This window comes from Styela clava, chromosome 1, assembly GCF_964204865.1.
Source record: "Styela clava chromosome 1, kaStyClav1.hap1.2, whole genome shotgun sequence".
Classification (NCBI taxonomy): Eukaryota; Metazoa; Chordata; class Ascidiacea; order Stolidobranchia; family Styelidae; genus Styela; species Styela clava.
Window position 1 is genome coordinate 20033901 of NC_135250.1, and position 23128 is coordinate 20057028.

The 23128-nt window shown below is 34.3% G+C and overlaps 1 long non-coding RNA gene across 1 annotated transcript; it reads right to left on the reverse strand.

Moving 5' to 3' along the window:
- Positions 1-8603: 8603 nt before the first annotated feature.
- On the reverse strand, positions 8604-14910 carry LOC120348258 (uncharacterized). The gene is made up of 5 exons (XR_005570201.2): positions 14835-14910; positions 14089-14150; positions 12992-13110; positions 10603-10638; positions 8604-8715 (listed from the first exon to the last, which is right to left on the reverse strand). It is a non-coding gene; the product is annotated as an uncharacterized LOC120348258 (long non-coding RNA).
- Positions 14911-23128: the final 8218 nt, after the last annotated feature.

Genomic DNA, 23128 nt, shown 5'->3' on the forward strand with positions numbered 1-23128 from the left:
CAGAATGTATCAAGATAGACAGTATAATATTCCAGAGCATGACCATGAGAATCTAATAAAGATTGGATACCGAAGAATTTTTGTAATCATCAGGCCCGCCGAGTACTTCATTTTCCCACATCTGGCCCGCCGACTAGAGAAGTTGCCCACCCCTGATTTAGCCGATTTCGATACGAATACCGATACCAAACAATTTGCCAATATTACCGATACCCGATATCTTTTACCGAAAGCCTTTTAAATTGTGTTTTGACCAGCACTGACTGTATAGCGACATTGGTGTTTGTTTTAAGCGCAGAAGGTAGAACACCCATTTTAACCATTCCATACCGAAATTGAAATAAATGAAAAGCCAATATACCGCAATTAATGATAAAATAAAACAAGTAAATCATACACGATGGTGATATGAACATTCGTCGAAAAATTAATATTCAGGGCAGACGATATTATTGCAAAATGAACATAGCATATTGCGTTATAGTTTAGCTGTTTCAACTCAAAATTATCCTAATTTGATTCGAGCATTAAAATTGGAACCAAGTTAAAGTAATAAAAAAGCGACTACTAGAAGACAATATATTTTCATGGCATCGTGATACCAGAACAAGTTTATAGATGTACAAGTAATAAAAAAGCGACTACTAGAAGACAATATATTTTCATGGCATCGTGATACCAGAACAAGTTTATAGATGACCTCTTATTAGGGGAAAAAAGAAGCACAAACGATAAGCGAGAGACTCGAGTAGAAAATGCGTGTAAACATTCACACTATATGGTCTTTTTTAAACCTAGAGAACAAAAAAACTGTAAAATTAGTATTATCATGAAGTCTTGACAACAAAAAACAAATAAAAAAGTATGAAACGCAAAGAACTACAGAAAAAATGTCCATTGAAGTTCAAAATGGACAGCCATTTTTCTTCTTTACAGGTATTTCATATTACTCTCTTTATAATGTTAACGGCGTTCTATATTTTGTACTGAACCCAATGAGGGTTTATTTGATTTGGGAGATTCGTTTTCTTTGATATTTAAGGTTACGTTAACATATTTTCAAAATATGATTTCAAAACAATCGCACTACAAATGAGAATTTTAGGATGTACCTGAATGAAAGTAAGTAGAATTCGCATTTTTATTTTTTCAAAAGCTCAAAGTAGTATAATTTTATCACAATTACAGCTAACAAGGCTCATTAACGCAACGCGCGTATTTTTCTTTATTTTGTTGGGCTTCAAATTTCATTAATGTGATACGAAATGTATAAAAGCAAAGCATTTTAGTAATCTGTCGGCTAAATTTAAAATAACCACGCCAAATCTTTCCAAACAGATTTTAAAGCACAAACAGATTCTGTCTCGTAATAATTATTTTACCTCGGCCTCATGTTAGGACTTAGTTGTCTTTTGTGTATATTTTTCAGTTCACGCACAAGTTTGACCAAAGCTCCGCATTTCTACAGAGACATTATCTAGCATATTGGGTTAATTAAAACCTAACGGTTCGAATGAATTCGCTGAGGGAGAGAAAATCCGAAAAACTTTCGCTTTCAATTAATATATTTTCGGTCAAATATTTGCACCAGTAAATTGGTCTTTTTTCCATGAATTTGTTGTTGTGCATCGCTTCCAAACATAGGAACAAGAATTTTGCAATTCATTTCCCTCTGTTCACCACACAGCTTAAGATTTTTGTAAAAACCATTATGTAATACAGCATTGCTCTGCAAAAGTACTCGCAAGCTCCAATGAAGATCAAACCAATCAGTATCGTTACGACAAAATCAGAAAATTCTAAAAATTCAATAAAAAGACCTCATGTTGCGTGCTTTTAAATCTACCAATTTATTACGCTTCATCATAGATTCATTTCATTTCTTTCTTAAATTCGTGGAAACGTTCAGCGCTTTTTTGTTAATACGTTTGCTTTCATTTCCCCAATATTTAGCTTAACATTCTTACTTTCCATCTTTACTGTTTTACTTAAGTAAAAACATTTAACATCATTTAGCATTTTTCAATGTATTTTTGTACAATTAAGACATTCATGCGACAATGACTTAGAATCAAATTATTATTTATCAGATTTTTTTTTTATTTAAATTAAAATTTACCAAACACAAATTTGGATCGGGCATTTAAGTTACCGACAGATTTAAATCCAATTCAAAGGAAGCATTAATTTCAAAAAACACTCCCGAATGCAGATTTCAAATTTGTAAATCATTCTTAACCTGACACCTAACCCAAGCTGAACAACTAATTTGGTATTTTAAAGTTGGCGGGGATGTTTTCCCAAATCTCTCATTTTTCCAAAGAAACATTCTCAACTGTCGTAATATTCTTAAATAATTAATATACAGTGCGAATGAAATTGGTAATAAAACACAATAGGTTTTTTCAAAAATATTGAAATATTTCGAACTTTTCCGACCTAGCGGGGAAAAATTTAAATATTCCTTTAAATCGAGCACAAATATAAAAAACTTAGTTCAACAAAAAGTTGTGGGGGCACAATGTGGTATTCGAAGATGGTTTTACAAATATTGATTAATTTCAGAAGAATATTTAATTATTTCGATCTAATTTCGGCTTCAGGGTTAAAATTTGAATGTACCAATGACTTTTCGAACTATGTCATTATGTGACCGATGTCAAGTTTTGGCTTTATGAATGACAGAAAATGTAATACGATATGAATTGGATATATATTTCATCAAATCTAGCTGTACCTGACTGTTTCTGCTCTCGCGAAATTGCAACATCAACAAAATAATACTACGTAACGCTGTGTGATTCATCTTGAAAATCATAGGTTTTCCATAACAACCCAAGATGTTTCAAAGTCATAAGCAGAAAGCATCTAAGGGCACTATCATATCAGTACTAACACAAAAACGCGCGACATCCGTGGAGATGACGGGTTCACTAAAACTTACAACTGATCAACGCTATACAAACAGCAACGCTAATTTATTAGCTGTTGAACGTGTAAGTTTAAATATCTGAGATGAACTGTAGTTAAATTCGCATAATTTGTGAACGATGTGATAGAAAAGTTCCATAATATAAAACTGTTTTAATTTAAAGAACCCTCGTCGAACCCCTGGAACAGCTCCATCGAACACCAAAAATTCGATTGAACCCTGGTTAAAAACTACTGTTCTAGACTCTTGAAAAACTAACAAAAAGCTATGGCGACGAAACAAACCCATAAAGTACGAATACATTAAATACTATAAAAGGAGGCCGATTAATTGTATGAATGCAACCGCAAATGCCCCATTGCCAGTATTATAATCCCATTGCTGGCGACTGTCGCATACTTCGAGACTTGCCATCGATGGGAGAACGCCCAAAATTGAACATACCCGCGTCTTTTTGAAAATTATGTATACGAAATTAACAAAGCAGCAAAATTTATTGCATACCGGCTAAATACTGCACACCTGCCCGTGAACTAGCGTGTGGAAACCATTGCATTACATGACTTTACGAAATTATATTACTAAAATGGGGCAAAATATTTTGGACATTTTGTGAGGATATTTGCAGCTCTTCCTGACTAGCGGGATTTAACATGACATATTAGTTTATACGTGACAAAATGTGAATTGGAAGATTTATAAGATTACATACTTGCTCTCTACTCTTTGGACTATATAGGCTTCCATCTCACTCCGTGATGCAGCAGACTATTTACAATGTCGTTTGATGCAATGACTTTTTTAAGCAGTGTTTTAGAAAACTGAAAATAAATATATAGTTTTATTATCAAGTTTTGGAATTATAAATCACAAAAAAATGCTGTTTGACAGAGGTAAAGCAAAGGTAAGCTTATATTAAAAATACATAATAAAAAAAATCAATTTAATGTCATGATCATGTGTATACCAAGTCTATCTAACTATAGGTGAAACTAGATTTCGTTTACCTAAGACACTATCAAGTTATTTAAATCGCAAAAAATGATATTTAACAGGAATACAGAAAAGATATTTAGTTGTTCTAACTATGTCATTATCAAGCTTTGGAGTTGTGAATAACAGAGACATGAGAAGCTAAGCTTATACTAGAAGTTTATACAAAAATTAAAATATAATTTTTCGTTTTATATAAAATTATTTGCTGATTTCCACGAAAATTACAATTTTTGCTTAATTTGAATGATCTGTCAGTGCATTATTTTCTATCTCGCCATATAAATATCGACTAGTCAATTATTTATTAGTGCAGTGGTTTTCAAACGGCGTGGCGCTCCTCACATGGGGACGTAAACATTTTAAGGGGACGTGAAGCTGATTGATGAAACTTAAAAAAAAGCGTAAAATCTTCCATACACGTATTTGCAACGTGCTTCTTGACGAAAACTTACGCCCTAACTATCTGTGTTTTGTAGCACATTGTTAACTAGTTATTTTGAGGTGGGGGCGCGAGACTTGAGAAATTCCAAACTTGGGCGGCTTAAAATGTTTGTGTACCACAGGCATTGTGCGTTATATTTACCTGAATATCCAGGTCCTCTATTGTTTTTCTTCCCAACAACTAAAAATATATATTTCATCAAATAATTTTCAATAAGTTTAATAAGCCACAGGGATTGTATACATTATACATTCATTATAAGAACATAACATATTAATACTCGCAATAAACTACAAAGAAATAAGGAATATATTTCTATATTTGAAAACTTGATGCCATCTGTCAGATTCCCTTACATAGTATGGTACTTTGCGTGACCATCTGTGGTGAAAACGGGTTCCAAAATTAATAAAAAATGGTAAAGGCCATGTAAAGTGATAGAATGATAAGGACTATGCTTTTAACGAAGTTAGACATGCTAGCTCAGGTACCTCATGATAAACGATTTTAGGGTAGTAATATTCGCATTAATTAACACATTGTCATACATAGATACATACACGCATGCATAGATGATATGAATACTCGCAATTAATAACCGCGCATAAGGAATATTACCAGCTTTGAACACTTATCAACATGCAACATATCAGTGACTACCAAGGACTACCAATGACTACCAAGGATTGTCTTTCAATCTACACTCGGAGGGTAGATTATATTTTTTACGTAAGAGAATTTATCGTGCGATATTCATATTATAACCTAATAATTTAGTGAACAGTTAGTCGTTTAACGAGCCTACAATTTAAATATAATTAGACGAATCGGAAAACGCAAAAAAGTTGATGCTGAGTGCACTGTGCAGGGGTTCAATAGCGCAGAAAATATTTAAATGAAGATCCGTGAAATGCAAGAAATGAAGAAATAAAGTTCATGTTATATTCGAGAGATGCACCAATGCCCCTGATTTTCATAAAAATGTATCTACGTCATGCAGTGGCGCAACCAGGGGGGGGGGGGTCGAACTTTTGAATTTTCTGAAAAGTGAAAAAGTTGCCGATAACACGTACAATTGCCTTCTGCTAAAATCGCCGTTCGTTTTCAACAACGCGGCATGTTATTTATGCCGTAAACGTCCTTTACATTGTTGTTTATTCTCTTTAAATCACAAATTTATGCCGCGGGAACAATGATAATTATTTTATTTTTGTACCCGCACGGAAATGTGAAAACCGAAAAAGCGTGCAATTGCCTTCTGCTAAATCGTGTTATATTTAGGCCGTAAAAGCCCTTACGTCGGTTTTTATTCTTTCTAAATCATAAATTTGTGCCACGATAAACAAGATAGTTATTTTATTTTTGTACTTTGCACGGAATTGTGAATTCGTGAGTTATTATACGTTCATCGGTGGCGAGGTTCTAAAGACAAAAGCAGGAGTAAAACCGCGATCTAAATTTGATTGAAAAGCGGCATTATAAAATACTGAAAATAAAACCGTAATCGATGAGTTTTGTTGAGTCCCGCGACAGTCTAAAAACGCTTTTCTAGTCGCAAAATCGCAAAATTTCGTGTGCCTACGGCGCACATTATGTTTGGTCGCCGTTTAGGAACATACCGTCATTAAAATCGAAACACGGTTTATTGTGGGTGGGATTTGCCTTTCATCCATTACTTTAAAATTGTCGTAGAAAATTTTCGTGTTATCATTAAACAAGGTTGAAAACGCGATTTTTTTTCCGGTTTGTGATGATATATAAGATAATTAATCCGAAGTATATCCATCAATTTTTATTGTACTGAAATAAATTTTACTCCATGAGAATTTACAGCAGATTTATGGATTTTTCAGGAGGTTTTATCTTTAAAAATAATCGGAGTGTCAGCATTGCGATTGAACGGAGTCAATGTTACAAGCACATCTCAAATTTGTCGAATTTGCAAAATAGAAAAAATACGGATCAAAACAATATATGATAGGCGACGGGCAGTTACCACAAATTTTCATTTTTATGTCGGCAAATGGCCGAGGTATCTTAAAATTGTGAATTGTAAAAAATTGTTTTGTTTTGTCGACGCAAACGCTGGTTAAATTGAAGACAAATAAATTAATGAAGCAAGACATTTTAAATATGCCCTTATCGGTCACGAATTGATTACTTTGCACAACAGAAAATTCATTTTTCGTTGTAAACGTCGGCTCTTTTAACAAGTGGCGTGCGTGGCGATGAATATGTATTTTTGATTTAACGATATACTTCATATGCATTTTCATTGTACGAAATAAAATTGTACTTTTCGGGATTTTATATCAGCTATTGAGATTTTTCTAACGGCGATAACGAGTTGGCAAGATTCCAAAAATACGTATTAAAATTAAATACACCGTTTATCTCATATTTTTATGTCCACCGATCACCGTGTCATTTCAGAGAACTAATGTTTTAATTTTGACGTAAGAAGAAGCAACCGCGAGGTACGTTGGACACAATTAAACTAATATATAAAGACATTTTAGAATTTTGTAGTTGTCAGATATTGAATATTTCACGCGACAAGAATAATCATTATACGCTGAAAAGACGTTCCTTTACCGAGCGCGTAATGCGAAGACTGTTACAGACCGCAATGGGAATTTATGATTACGAAACCCCCACCTTTTGAAAATCCTGGCTGCGCGCCTGACATCATGTATTTACGACCTCTTATATGGTGGAGAAGAGGTTTGTAACAATGAAACAAGTGCTATCAAAACAACAAAATTGCCGTACGATTAGTAAACGGGGTGATTTGAGATTGTGGATGACGAAAATGTCACCAAAAATTGAAAAAATATTCTTTGGAAGACCACTAAGCTAATCCATCTCAATAAAAACAATATAAACTATGATTTATCTTGTTTATTTGTTCTGTAATATATTCGTTTCTGACCTCAAACGTTTTTGTAAACTGGGGGGCGATGAAGTTGTATATATTACTGCGACTAAAAAGTTTGAGAACCACTGGTATAGACCATGATAATTTAAAGTTACATTTCTGAGCTTAGACGAATGTGACATTATCTATAAGTAGGATCGCAGTGGATAAAAAGTCTTTCTAGTAAAATATTCAATTACGCCGGTGCGAGCATTTAAATATCTTGTTATAGTAATTTCATAGTAATTTATTTGTGTTCTTCGTAACTCGAATTTTAGTCGAGAAAACTTTTACATTTATTAAAATGAAAAATTACTATTTAAAAACTGCATAAAATACGTCCCAAATTGCCTGCCTCTCAAACTATAAGTAGACCGGAATCGTATTTTGAGGTTAGTCAAATTTGATTTGTTTTTTCGGAACTCAATATTATTTTAAAAATATGGACAAAATACGAACGATTGTAATATTAAAATAATGCAAAAAAAAATTGTTCGACATATTTTGCATTAAATTATCTTATATCATACCGAGAAAAAGTCGTATTGGGCTCCATCGGTAATTTCAAAATAGACAAAAGATACATCGCGCGAACAATTTACTGTGCTTCGATTTCAGTTCCTATATGGTATATATTTTAAAGAAATCCTAACAAAATTACAATGTCTAAAAAGCGTTTCCAATCTGCTGCGAGACTGTTAGAACAAAACTTATGGTGATATCTTTCGTTTTAGATTTTAGTTTCAATATTTTATAATGTCGGTTTTCAATCAAGAAATTGGGTTGCGGATTCATCTTTTTATCCTTTATTCTTAGCATCTCTTCAGCGATTTTTATAGTATAGCATTCTAACTTTTTTCGCACACTGAACTCATAACTCTGCACAAGAACAAAAAAGTTATCGTCGGCCTCGTGGAACAATACATTCATATGTCAAGGAAATTTGTGATTTAGGGAGAATAGACACATAAGTTTTTTAAAAACACGTCGCGCTGACGAAAACTATCGGTGATTCTACCAAAATGCCATCGCGTACGTTATTTGGACTTTTTCAGTATTCCAAAAACACCAAAAAGGTTTTCTACCCTAAATTTGATAATATGAGTTTACAGCCTTAATATATTTAATTTATCTGTGAAATTTAGATTTATTTATGTCCGGTATTAAGCCTATTAAAATGTTCAGCATTTGAATTAGGTAAAGTAATTTTACCTTACTTAAGAATAGTAATAGATAACAATTCTAAAATTTATTGTGGGGATCCGTGAATAATGGTGACGAATGTAGGAAGATTCAAAAGATTGTAATAACATACCTGCTCTGAGGAAGCAACTTCTCTCAGTGATGCATAATCGGACAAACAATTCCGCACGTCTTTAGATATAATGATAAATTGTCTTTCCCGCTTTCAAGAAGTGTTCCAGAAAGCTGAAATTCATATGAGCTTTTAAAATATAGGTAAATTTTGTATAATATTGATTTGAATTATATATGGTTGTTCGAACTATGTCATTATTAAGTTTTATGCTTATAAGTTACAGAAAATGTAATTTGGCAGGAGCACAGAGAAGATATGCTTATACTTTAGAATCCAGGGTTTCCCAACCCGGGTCCGTGGTCTCAAATGAGTCCGCAACGAGCCAGAAATTCACTGCGGGCTGCAAACGTTCTTGCAAAACTAAACTATCAGCCAAGTTACGATTTACGTTAGAATTTACATAAAATACGAGTTTATTCACATAACATTATTCGAGTCAATTACTGGTTAATGAGTGGGACTGGGCATATATTCGAATATTCCACTATTAGAATAGCAATTTACTATTCGAAAATTTGGTAACAGGTGACAAAAACACCTTCCGACGAAAACACACACGCTTCGATAGAGTTCGCGAGTTCGAACAACGAGGAATAAATTTTGTTGGGGGGGGCGGTGTCAACGGTGGCAACCCAAGTTTTTTAATTGAAAAGAGGCAATACAAAATACTAAAAATAAAACAGATAACAACATAAGTTTTGTTTTATGATTGTCCGCGACCGATTAAAAACGCTTTTTTGGACATTGCAAATCGCAAAATTCCGGGTGCTACCGTATACATACCTCTAGAGTACTGGAACGCCGTAAGTGTTGTACAAACAGCTCAGATTTGTCGAATTCATAAAAAAAAACGAATCAAAACAAAATATAATCGGGCACTTTACCATAGTGATATTGTCTGAGTAATATTGCTTTTACTTCGTCAACACAATTGCAGATTAAAATCATCACAATTAACCTAATAGTAAAGAAAGGCAATGAATATGTATTTTTGATTTACTAATAAACTTCAAATATATTTTTAACAAGTGCTAAATCAAGTTGTAGTTTCTGGAACTTTACAGCAGAAAGTAAAATTTTTTTAACCGCGATATCAAATTCGCAAGATCGCAAAAAATATGTATCAAAACTAAATATAATCGGGCAATATATTCTCACATTATTATGTTCGCAGATTGCCGTGGCATTATAAAAGAAGTAATGCTTTCATCTTGTCGTAAGTCGACGCAACCGCGAGTTACCATGAACACAATAAATTAAAATAGAAAGACATTTTAAATTCTAGTCGTTGTCCTGGACTGAATATTGTGCGACAGTAACGGCCATTATACACTAAAAAAGTCGGCTCATTTAACGAACGCGTAATTGCGCGAATTTCCGATTTTGAAATTTTAATGTTGTGTTTGGTTTTATTGCTTCTTCGCACAGAGTACGATTGCAATGAACGCTCCTCGAGTCCGCACAGGTTTTCACCAGTGAGAAAACAGTCAGCGACCAAGAAAGGTTGGGAAACGCTGCTTTAGATACATAAAAATAAAAATATAAATTTTCAGTTCATTGATAAATTATTCACAGATTTCCTCCAAAATTACAAATATTACTTTGGAGTGATTTGTCAGTGTAGAATATTGCAACACATCATATAAATTATATTTATATTCATTGAAAAGCACGTTGAAAATACGGCTACATATTCAAGAAATGAAAATATTAAAAATAAGGCGGGAAAGATAAAATCTAACAAATATTTCTATTCTTAATTACCTTAACGTCCTTCAAAAGATTGTCCGCGCCCTTGTTATAAGTTATGTTTATTCTAAAGATACAGAGACGACAACTTGTAACCTACTGATATTCATTTACGTTCATTCGATATTGTTTGCAAATTTTCAATATTATAAATATTACTCATTTGGAATGATCTGTCAGTATGCTATGTTGTACCTCATTATCTAAATCTTAACTAGTTAATTATTTATTAGTGTGTTATTTTTTACCTTCCAGTTCTCTAATCTTTCCTTCCCAGCGACTTCCTGAAAATATACGTCAATAAATAATTTCAGCCACAAGCATTGTTTATATATATTATATAAATATAAGGACATGACAGATTATTACTACGGAATAAACGATAGGGAAATAAGGAATATATTTCCAGATTCGAACACTTATGAACATGGGACGGTATGATTACTGAGACTACTAGCAACGGGAATATAGGCTGACTATAGTTAATTTACAATTCGGTGGGATCTCATGTATATATATAGTAACCTTTTTGGAATCAGACTGGTTATCGAGCAGCGACACCCAAGTTTCTAATATCTAATTAAAAAAATAAGAATTCTAGAGTTTTGAAACTGTTATATCTTATATTGACGGTGAGTGCCGTATGAAAGATCGGACCCCCCCCCCCCCATTAGTGTGAACTACCATTTGTGGCAAAAACGCTCATCAAATAAATAAAAAAGGCCAGAACTACGATTTCAACAAATTAGGCATATTAGGCATACTGACATTGCAAGATAGTAATTGGCCTTTTGGTTTGGACGATTAAACGAAACGACAGCAGATGGGACAACACAGCAGCTTGCCCCTGAACGTGCAGCGCTGTACTGACTAGAGATGTACCGATGTATCGGTATCGGATATCGGTATCGGCAATATCGGCCATTTTTTCGGTATCGGCCATGTATCGGTATCGGTTAGATTAAAGCCGATATTTCCGATATATTTAACTTTTTGATATGGTCCAGAATGTTTTAAAAGATTAGTTGGAATACTACTTTTTAATTTATTTTTTGTCTGGAGAGATTGTGAGCTATGAGCCATACATGTCCCCACCCCCGTGAGAGAATCGTGTTTTTAGCTATTTATCAGCCAAACTAGCTCAACTAATTTAGATATTTTCGCTGTCAAATTTTTATATTGACATTTTTAATATTACATAGTAATTACATAGTAATTATGAAGAAATATATCAACACAGCACATAACAAAAAGCAATCAGGCGCCCGGTTTTAAATCATACAGTGGAATTGGGGTCCTTATTAACGGCACATAGACTTTTGGCACGGGTATAAATTCTGACTGTTTGTCGTCAAGTACGTGTGTCATTTAGTCCGTCGACATCGATAAACTAAATTCCGACACAATTATCTCTCTACGCAGGTATTAATTTTAATTTTGTTTAACTACACAACTACTTGATAGATATATTGACATGACCGCCTAGCCCTAGACTGTCTCAAAATATATGATTGCAATTGTAAAATATTATAAAATCTATTTCGTTGAAAGAGATCATGTTATTTTTACTAAAAAAACCTCCTCGACGGTTATAGGTAGGCCTTCTTTTTGTTGGTGCTGATTGATATTCTTTATTCATGTTGGCATTGACTTGTTGCGTCGACGATTACGATTAGCCACGAAATACAATATTTGTAAAATGCTTTTAATTTGAACGTAGGACGGCGGCGCTAGAATATGTGGGTGATATTCGATATTCTTTTAAACACGAATAACGATATTCGAAGGTCGCGATATTAACATTAAATTCAAATTTGACATCCCGGCTTATGAGTTTTCTAATTGAAAACCGAGATTACTAGCGTTACTGTACAATGTATCTTAATCAGTTAAAGCAAACTCAAACATTAATTTCATATTATGTGATATATCTTTTTTTTTCGATCTGAAATAATGTGTACTATGAACAACGCTCATATACCATTGTTTTAACCCGTCTGCCCTACACAGCACCCCTAATTAAGTAATAATTACATAGTATCGGTATCGGAATATCGGTAATATCGGCCTTCTTATAGTATCGGCGTATCGGTATCGGCGTTTTTAGCTGGTATCGGATCGGTATCGGCGACAAAAGTGGTATCGGTACATCTCTAGTACTGACTACGCCATTATTCACCGGATTATGCTACAGTTAATTTGTAGTACAAAACAGTTAATTCCGCGATCATACGAAACGAACATGGTATGGTTTTAACAGATTTTGCCATATACAATTATGAGCGCGCATTGGTGCCTAAACTGACAAAAAGAAATCAATGTAATGCATTCTTGTGTCTCGACTATTGGGCGGGAACGAAAAAAGTCTAATTTTTATATCTAAAAAATGACCCCCGCCTTATTTACTGGACCGACTCAATAGCCAGGATAAAACGGTAGTCGTGCAAATCATGTTATTATGAAATTTTGAGGTCGTAATTAAAAGAAAATTTCATTTGACAGACGAAACAAAACTAAGCTTATACTCAATATATTAAAAGTAATAATTTGTTAGTAGATTTTCCGAAAAAAAAATACAATATATCATTTATTTATAGACATGTAAATTGAAAGATTTCAAATGACTTGGTTACATACTTGCTCTTCAGACTTGATAGGCCTCCATCTCACTCAGTGATGAAAACCTGGCTCTTGACGTATTTCTTTTGGTGCAATTATAAGTTGTCCTGCCGACTTTCAAGCAGTGTTTCAAAACGCTGAAAATCAATATATAGGTCGTGATTTTGTGTAAGCCAATTCTAAATTTGAATTGAACTACAAACTACACTACAAAACTATGCTTATGCTAAAGATACAAAAAACCAACTATGTAATTCAATTTAGGTCTTTTTCAACTGTCGCTGATTTCACCAAAATTACATTCTTTAGTTAATTAAAATGATATGTTAGTTTATCATAATGTATCTTATTTTGTATTCTTAAAATAAGACTCATTTTTGAATATTTTCTTCCAAAAATATACGTAAGTTTGAATAAAATACGTAACGGCTAAATTTCGACATTTAATTTCATAATTCCGAAATCCGAAGCGATTTCCATTAAATTTCAAATATATGCTTTATATATACATATCAGGTGTAGTTTTCAAACTGCACAAATTACAAATATTACAATAACAAAAAAATACCCAATAAAGTTTTTTTAACTGTTTTATGGAGTATATGACTAATTATCTCTGATTAGTAACTTTTAGCATTATCACATTGTTCACGGTAGAGATCGCAAACTGGGGATCGCCATCCAGCATGGAAGCGCGCAACGAGTCGCAAAGAGTAAAGGTACTATATTTATAGTACTTTTTTGGATTTCTGCTTCGAAGCACAATTATTGAGCTTGTGCAAAATCTAAATCATACAATTTCGATAGAATGCACAGGATCAAATAAGAGGCATAACAATGTTGGCTCGCATCGAACTATTTAGCATTTTAAACGTGAACGTGGATCTTACTTTTTTGGACTTTTGAATCGAAAGACAATTATGAAAACTTGTGAAAATATAAATCTTACAATTTCGAAAGAAATAAGTGGCATAACAATGCTGACTCCGATCGCAAGAACTGAGACGCGGTGCGCTCGCATCGAATTGTTTGGAATTTTAAACGAAATCAGTCATCATTTTAAACAGGAATCAATAGGCGTCGAAAATAAAATAAAATGTTCAAATAATATTTACTTGTAATATTCCTCGTTCGTTACTTTGTGTCTTTAAATCATTAACTTTTATTATTTCTGAATCTAAAAAAAGTTAAAATTTTGATAAATAAACTGTCGCAGAACTGTAGCTAGCATATTCAATGGACAGTGGGACTGAATCTATCGGATCTTTTGCACAAAGCTCCCGCAACGTTTTAAAATGACATATTAGTAATTATCCATTTAGGGTTAGGAATGAGTTAAAATTTTGAATTCCCAGTGCAATCAGCATTCCTAATTTAAACTGGATAACTACTAATTCTCCTATTTTGAACGTTGGTAGGGTCTTTGTACAAAGATCCAATCTATACACAATAATATATAAAAGTAAAAGGCCTACGGCGAATCTCTATTAAACCATGGATTTTGCGCTACATTTGCGAAAGTTTTGAAAGTTATGCATTACATTCATGTAAAGCGTACCATGTTAAATGCAGCTCACGTAGGTAGATCAGTGTATTACGTTTAAGTTTCTTATTATGATAAGTTTATGTATTGCCATATACCGTAGCTTTAAAGTTTGGCCTATTTGTGACGAAACGACGGAACCCGCTGTTAGTGAGTTCGATACAAAAGAGAATCATCCATCAATCTGTACTTCTATATTAGGTTGATAATTCCAATTCATATAAGCCCAAAAACCTCTAATTTACCACTTATACAATAGTAAAATGAAAGCAATATAATAGCAATGAAAGTAATAGGTATAAAGAACATTTAGCTCACCTGAATATTGTTTCGAACTCACTGTCACAACCCAATAGTCAGCCTATCCATACATCCTACAGAAAATCAAACCTCATCCTACCACGAACATTTGTGACTGACTAAGAGCGATATCGCTTTTGGCTTCCCGCGCAAAAATATTTGACGAAAAAAGCTAACTGATTGTTTGAAATCAAATGTTTTTAACTGATTACTTTAATTACTCCAGGTTGTCGTTACGAGTCGTTCACGCTTCTGACGCGTGATCTCAAAGTTGCAAAATGCAAATGACGGTTGTGATTTGCTTCATACACCGTATAATACCTAGTTCACAGTAATATTCTCAGGATCTTTTGTACCAAGTCCCGCCCCAGAACAAAACCCCGCCAACGCTAGAATTAAATAGAAATAGTAATTATTCAGTAATGGTGAGAGATGCAGATTCAGCCGGCAATTCAAATCGTTCCTAACGCAAACTGAATAATTACCTATCTTTATTTTAAAACGTGACAGGGGTGTTTATCTCAGATCACACATTTTTGCGTCAGTGACGGGAGCTTAATACAAAGAATCCAGCAATTCCATTATATTTGTCTGTTTATATTTGTCGAGTAAACGCGCAGGTGAATGCCATCACAAATGTAACCTTCCTACAACTCAATGAAAGAATAACGGCGTGTACAAGTTTAGCGTCATATCAATGCATTCTCTGCATTAGCGTACAAATCTTAGTTCATTGACTTGTGCAGCCAAGAATAATTTTAAGTTTTCATACAATAACGTGCCGGCGATGTCGTTTCGATGCCTACTGTATAGTAATTTCTTCGCCCAAACCAAACGACAGAGACATAACATCAGCAACAGCAATAATCACGGTTCTATGTGAAGTAAATAATTGACTGCTCAAGACAAGAGCATACCGATGACAACAACTGATAAAATATATAGATCAACTATTTGAGACCATTCAAATATTTGATGTTATGGAGCTCGTGAAGGGGTGTTATTGACGTAGCCCCACAATAAGAACGTAATAAAATCAAATTGTTACTTACCGATCAATATAAATGAGTGAATTGAAACTAGTCTATTTTAAGTAAAACCAGGCAGAGGTGGGGGAAGAAAAGTTGACCTTTTGCCATTATCCTTCAGGCCTACATGTTTGCCTACACATACAGTAAAACCAAGCTTTGGGCCGACGGTGACGCGATATTCAACGGTCGTTAGTTGGGCGACAACTTTACGATGGCATGATTGACCTGGCGACCAATTTAGCTCTAAGCGAACGCCATATGAAAAAGATGTCTTTCCTGTAGGCTTTCCCACTGCCGGCGGAAAAATCTCATGGTATATACTTTTTGCAGCCATGGATTAAACATTTACATAAGGTCATCAGCTTCACAAAACTTGGGCTCAACGTCTCAACTTCATAACTTTGGCCGCGAGTAGGGCTAGCCTAGATTTTACTGGCTGGAAAAATTGGCCCGACTTGGCTCAGTTTGATGATTCGTGTCAACCATAACATCGACTGTCGGATTTTGTTAATTCATGCACAGTTTCATTGATCATTTGAAGGCTCTCTCCAAACTTTCCAAGCTAAGGAAGAGAATCGATTCCGGCTCATTTCAACTTGGAGCAGTAAGAAAAGCTTACTTGTGCCTTTATGGGTTCAGCTTAGGGTAGGATCTTCATATAAGCGCGACTGAAGTCTGGTCTCTGAATCTCCAGTTAGATAATGTATATTTAATACACCGATTACAAAAGATCCATTTGTACATTCAGTGTCCAATGAGAGAATGAGCTGAAAAAGCCTAACTTGGTATCACCATGCGCACTCACTCAGAAATAAAGAAGACCGATATTTGAGCAAAGTTACAGGCCACCACACTAAACTGCCAGGAAAGACTATAAAAATACATGATATACTCGACCTAGTCAACCACATGTTGGACGTATAGTAAGTTAGTCTCGCGCAACCCAACTTGTAATCCTTTTAGATTCGCCACTATTTTAAAACTTGCGACACTTGGATCAAAAATAATTTTGTGTCTTCAGTATCAGATTTGCTATATGTAGCCTACTATTCAAACAATTAAACTATCGCAGTATTGGATTCCTCGAGCTTCTTAAATGTTCCGCTGGGATTATGCTTCACAAAAAAAATATTCAAAACCACTGGGTTGCATCAATAAATGATTCCATGTTCGATAACTAGATTAACTGGACAGCATAACCAATTTACTAATCTCATAACCCACACGGACTGGTAACCTGGCAAGAGGGCGTGGTATTCAGATAGGTGTTAGCGTGAAAAGAATGGGATTAGTGGCAGAAAGCAGACAGAATGGCCATGACACAGGAAGGAGGTTAGAATCCAGGTAGTGTGGGTAGGTCAGTGGCAGAACGCAGAGATAGTGACTGAAACGCATACACCCGTGGTTTGTCGAATCGGCTTAAAACCGACCCTGATGTCTATCCATAGTGTAGTGGTCATCGCGTTGCAAACGGTCCCCGCAAAGTGGTTTGGGCCCAGGCAGTTTTTCTGTTAACATTTCGTTCTAGCTTAAATCTTTGATGGATCTCGTTCATCGCCGTAAGAAATGGTGCATATTATGGACTTATGTATCCTTTCTGAAGTATGAATTAACCCATCGTGGTAGATTTTTACTTCCTCCTAATATCATAGAATACTTTTAAGATGAAATGAATTTTGCTCAAACAATCGATAATAACCGAATGTATTTTTATCATAATTATCACACATTTAAGAAAAATGGGTTAAAATGCTGAAATGAATCAGTTGTTAAACACATCTAAAAAACAATGAGTAATTAAAGTGTAACTATAGTGGGAAGTATTATCTGCCGTAAACTTATAAATCAAAATGGTTGTCCAATCACCAATTTTTCTCTTAATTCTAGATAAGTAATTTTATCCGTTGGCAAAACGTGGAGATAATGAAGATAGACATCTCGAATGTCAATTTGCTCAATTTAAAGCGTAAAAGTGAGGAATCGAATGATATATGAACCGATTAAAATGAAAAGGAGACAGAGAAAAATATGCAGTGGATTTCGAGAAGACTTCGAAGTTTTTTAAAAACCCAAATAACACGCAGATGTAGTTACCACACATCCTGCCTCTATACACGGCTGTTGTGGATTAGATATTTTAGATTCGAAATCTGCTTGGTCTAGGTCTCTAGGAGTATATTCCTACCAAAGCCGCAAGTTCCAGGTTTTTACGTAAGAGTTACAGTTCCCGTAAAGCCTCGTTCAGAGTGGAATTAGGAAACACCGTGAGAAAATGACCGCGGAGACATAACTACATTTTCAATCTTCAAATATACAAATCGATCCAACGTTAATCTAGACCGCCAAGGCTTGATATCAAACTTTTAAGAGTTAACTACTTCATGTCTTATTTTGCCGTCGTATCCAATGTGCAAGGCTGGCTGCAATCTGCATTATTGGACTGGACTAATCGCTTTGAAATTTTCAGTGCTAAAAGACTAAACTTTTCGCTAGAAAGCTATTACTTTTATTTATTTTAAATATCCCGGTTTTCTGTATGGGATTCGTTTCTTCATGTGATATGACGTCATCCCAATTTTGCCCTATGTTGCGCTATGAACCATAATTTGAGCATAACACTCTTGTTTACCCCCATTTGATTGTTCACAGCGTACTCGATTAGTAATTTTTACCCACTGTCTGATGAACACAATTGCTACGACACCGTCACTCCCACCAATTCAAGGCAAACCATATGCTTATTTTGTCTCATATTCTTTTGAATGTTGTAATGTATAGGACTGAAACAAGTGCAGAAACGAAACATTACGTGAACTTGCAAATAGCTGTGAAGATCATATCTCATATTCGGTAAAAAAGTTTTAGATTTCGTCGTTTTGTAAATATTTTCACATTCAGCAAACGAATAATTCGAATTTCACAATCGTGATAAATTTTGTATTCGACAAACGAACATTTCAAAATCTGAGTTTTGTGATGAAGTTTACATTTCGTGTTGCAGTCCTGACTAATAGCTATTCTTATTTCTACGCCGTGATTATTTTGCTAAAACAATGAAAAACCGTCAAAAAGCACTAGAAACCTTGCCAAAAGGTGCAAAAACAGTGAAGTATCAGTAGTTGTCTCAACTTCATTTTTCTCCAGTAACTTTGCTCAGAGATTAATTTCTATAATTTTGAGTGATGCGCGTAACCTTGCTTTCAGTAAATTTGCATATACAAACACACACTCTTTGCTCTGACTGCATATTATAGAAGGAATGCACAAACTTCATGTGCGGCGAGCACCCTAATCATTTTTCACGAGTGGCAGACGTAACATAAACTCTTCGCTATAGTATCTCGGAAACTGAATGCCAAGCCCTGTATTATCCCCAGGATTACCAACTGAATAAAAAAAAATATGTGTATGTACTTACTGATTTATATTCTTCGAGTAAAGTTGTAAATTGATGATGTTTTGACCTTTCTTGTTATAATTCGTACACTTTATCACTATTTTCACGTTCTATGAATTTCGAATACAATATATATATATTAGAATGGCCATGATCACAAATGTACTGATTGACTTGACATGGTTTGCAATACGTTAATCATTGTTATTAGATTTCCTCTTTCCAGAGGTAAATAGTATCTTATGCTACTATAATATAACCAGTCGACCTTTGCATATATTATTGCGATCCTGAGAGTATCCATAACATGCTCTGCAATTAATACTTCATTCTGGTTCTTGTCGACAGTTTCTAGGCCAGGCTATCTATCCTGTAGTTATTTTTGCTAAGTTGGGGCTACAAATATATTATATATATATATATCATGATTTCTCTTTTTAAACCCGGTTATCTTTTGACAAGCATTCGGAGATTAACAGAAAGAAAATTTTCACTATCGTATTGTATTCCAATAATTCGCCGGAAACATATCTGGAATTTGGGATACTGTTATGGTAAATTTCACCCTAAGTGTGCAAACTTGCAGACTGGACCTATTACGTCATATATAGTATGTATCTGCTGAGTCAGGAGCGATGAGAAGTCGGTTTTAGTTATCGATTCAAATAAAGGATGAATTCAGTTTGTGCATAAGGATCTTGCTCGCCTTTCCGTACTAGGCAAGGATTTCCCACATTTATTCGAATTAATGGGGATATCATTTTAAGTGTGCAAAGTATCTCGCTATCTAATTATGACAGCCATGAGAAAACATGGAGCACACATGATAATCCTCTCCAGAGAGACAGAATAGAGTCTTTTCGTGATATTATTAGAAGTTTAGAGTTTCTTTTCAGGGTTTGCTGATATATCAGATCAATGGACCATATATATATAAAAACTTTATTATGTTGTTTTGTTCTGCCAACTAATATTTAGTAAGTTGCATAGTAATAGTTTTATTTCAACGACTGGATATAATATCACTGTTTGCCACAACTTGAAGTGAATGAAGTTGCCAAAGTTCAATTCGTTACTTGAATGTGACTATAATTTATTGAACAACTATTATAATGTCAAATATCCATTAGTTTCATAGACACCTGATTAATTTTTGTTTTGAGCCTTAAAGATTAGGTTTTTCAAACCAATCAATTCTGTACATTCTAGCATTGCTCAATCAGAAAATTACCTAATATTACATCTGATAACAATTTTTGATTCAGTAACATACCGTATTTCCCGGCGAATAAGTCGCTTTTCTAGACCCAAATTTTTGGCTTGATTTTTTTTTTTGAGGGGGGGGGTCGTCTTATTAGGCGAGTATGGTAATTTTCATTTTTTTTGGTGTCGCATTATTTTAACCAATGCGCAAACGCGACGACTGCTCAAAAGGCATTGCATGGTAATTTGAGATTCCGATGTTGACGCGATTCTACCACCCCGACTTATTCGCAGGTTATGCAAGAACCCATTTTTTCCGGCTTAAAAACGGGCCACGTCATATTTACCGGGTATACTTATTCGCCGGGAAATACGGTATTCCATATTCTTAACAACATGCTTTATATTGCCGAATTTATTTATATTTTGCTTGAAAGCTAACAAAAAAGAGGCGACGTCGTCCCATAAACTGGTTCCTATCTATATCGATACATGAATATAAAACATTCAGTACTCCAGAAGTATGTGAACCAAGATGGCGGAACATTATTGTATGTGTACAACGTTAGGGTTAGGCCATAATTTCAGGAACAAATACTACGGGACTCACTTGGCTAGTCCCCGACCTTGTAATAGAACTAAGGAAAATTAGAATACAATTATGGCCTAACCCTAACCTGGTACACATACTACGTACCGCTGTCCGCCATCTTGGTTCACATACTTCTGGAGCGCCAAACATTTATACCGGTACCTTTTTTATATTTCCCCAAACCAAATCACCAAAATCATTTTTTGCTCAAGATGAGTTTTAGATCAAATAACGTTAGCGTGGCCCAGTCATGTATTTTTAACTTAGTCAAATAATTTTTTGTAAAGATGTATTTTATATTATCTTGCGAAATAAATTAAATTTTTGTTTTCCTAATCGCAGATGTGGTGAATTACGATGCCGACAGGAGATCATTGAACGTGTAAGTCTTTTTGAAGATCATGGAACGGGAAATTCTGCTAGCTAACCTGGGAACATTAAAAAAAAAAAACACAAAACAAAGTGCCTAGCTTCCATTTTGAGGGTTTAATAAATGAAAGGCGTTAAGAGGTTCAATATATGATTGAAGAAATATGTGCTTCCTTTTACAGTATACTCGTATAAGATAATTCGGAGTCTTTCAAAAACATGTGGAAGGAAAGATGGTATTTGGAGAATGAAGAATAACGGTTAGGATAAGACTAGTAAATATTGCCAGAAAAATCATATGGTTAATCTGAAAAAAGTATATTCAGCAAATATGGGAAAAAAGACAAGATGGCCGAATATCCACAGGCCGTTGGTATGATTGGAAAGTTATTTATCAGCCAGAATTATTTTGCACTCTAAAAGTTTATCTATTACCATTCATGAATATAAAACATTGTGAGCTGGCCTCCAAGTGAGTGTTGATTTTGAGAATGTCAACAAAACTACAATCGAAATCGGTGCGAGCCTGGTAAAATATGTTGGTGATCGACAAGAAATGTCTTTTTTCAACATCTGTATCTATTTCTTGAACTCAATATTTATGTACCTAATCTTTTTAATGCTTTATGAAGAAGTGAATAAGCGATTTGTGTGAAACTAAAAGTAAATGCGAAATAGATTTACTCTCACATTCTCTCTTGAAGATACTCAAATTTTCTATTATGTAATATCGCCCCTCTTTTTTAAGTTTCTGATAATGCATCTTTCAATTGGTTTTTAATTCTTTTTAATCACCTCACCAATCGAATTTTTGATCTACATATTGATTTTCCTTTATCTTAAAATGAAACTAGATTCTGAAACCCATGCCCATTTTGGCAAATGAATATAGATTATTTTTATTCATTTTGTAAAAATTTGAATCGCTTACAACGAAATACTAGAAAAAGTTTGGTGCGTGATATATATCGGTCATGGTGATATTTATTGTTAATTACTGTGTACTTTTACTAAGATTTTTCACATTGTTGTAAATACATAATATTAATTACATTAACTGGCGTAACTAATTCCCGACTATCAAATAAGCAAATCACTTATAAGGGCGTATACACTGTGATCTAATTTCGACACATCCCACTCAGATAAATATATTGCCTGAAATCGAAAATTGAACGCACAGTTAAAATTCAGATTAAAAAGATCTAATTAGCTCTGAAATCTATTTTAACGAACTGGAACTGTGGCATACTTAAAAGCTCATGTTATTCCTTTAGCGACAGCATTCGTAATTAAACGAACGGGGTACAACTTGTTGCTGAGACTTGTGGCAACGTAGGAATTAGGACACGTTTATGTACGGCAAATCTGAGTCGCTCCTGAGTTATTTCGTTTTCCACTTTTAATTATATAATTATGCAACTTACGGTCATCAGAACACGAAATATTGCATTTATTGGGAAGTTTCTGGTAATGGTAAAAGTTTACTAGAAATGGTAACTATATTTGAAAGAATATATTTTATTTTAAAGAACGATTAATTATTCGGGTGTTGGCTCGATTTAATGGTGGGAAGTACCAAAATACTACGTGTAGTTTTATCTTGCTCATATAAATACTTTCAACTGCTAATACAATAAATTATCGCAAGACAACTTAATAATTATGGCGATTTCGAGACCCTCACCATCATGAATCGATATTTTCTAGTTTTTTTGCC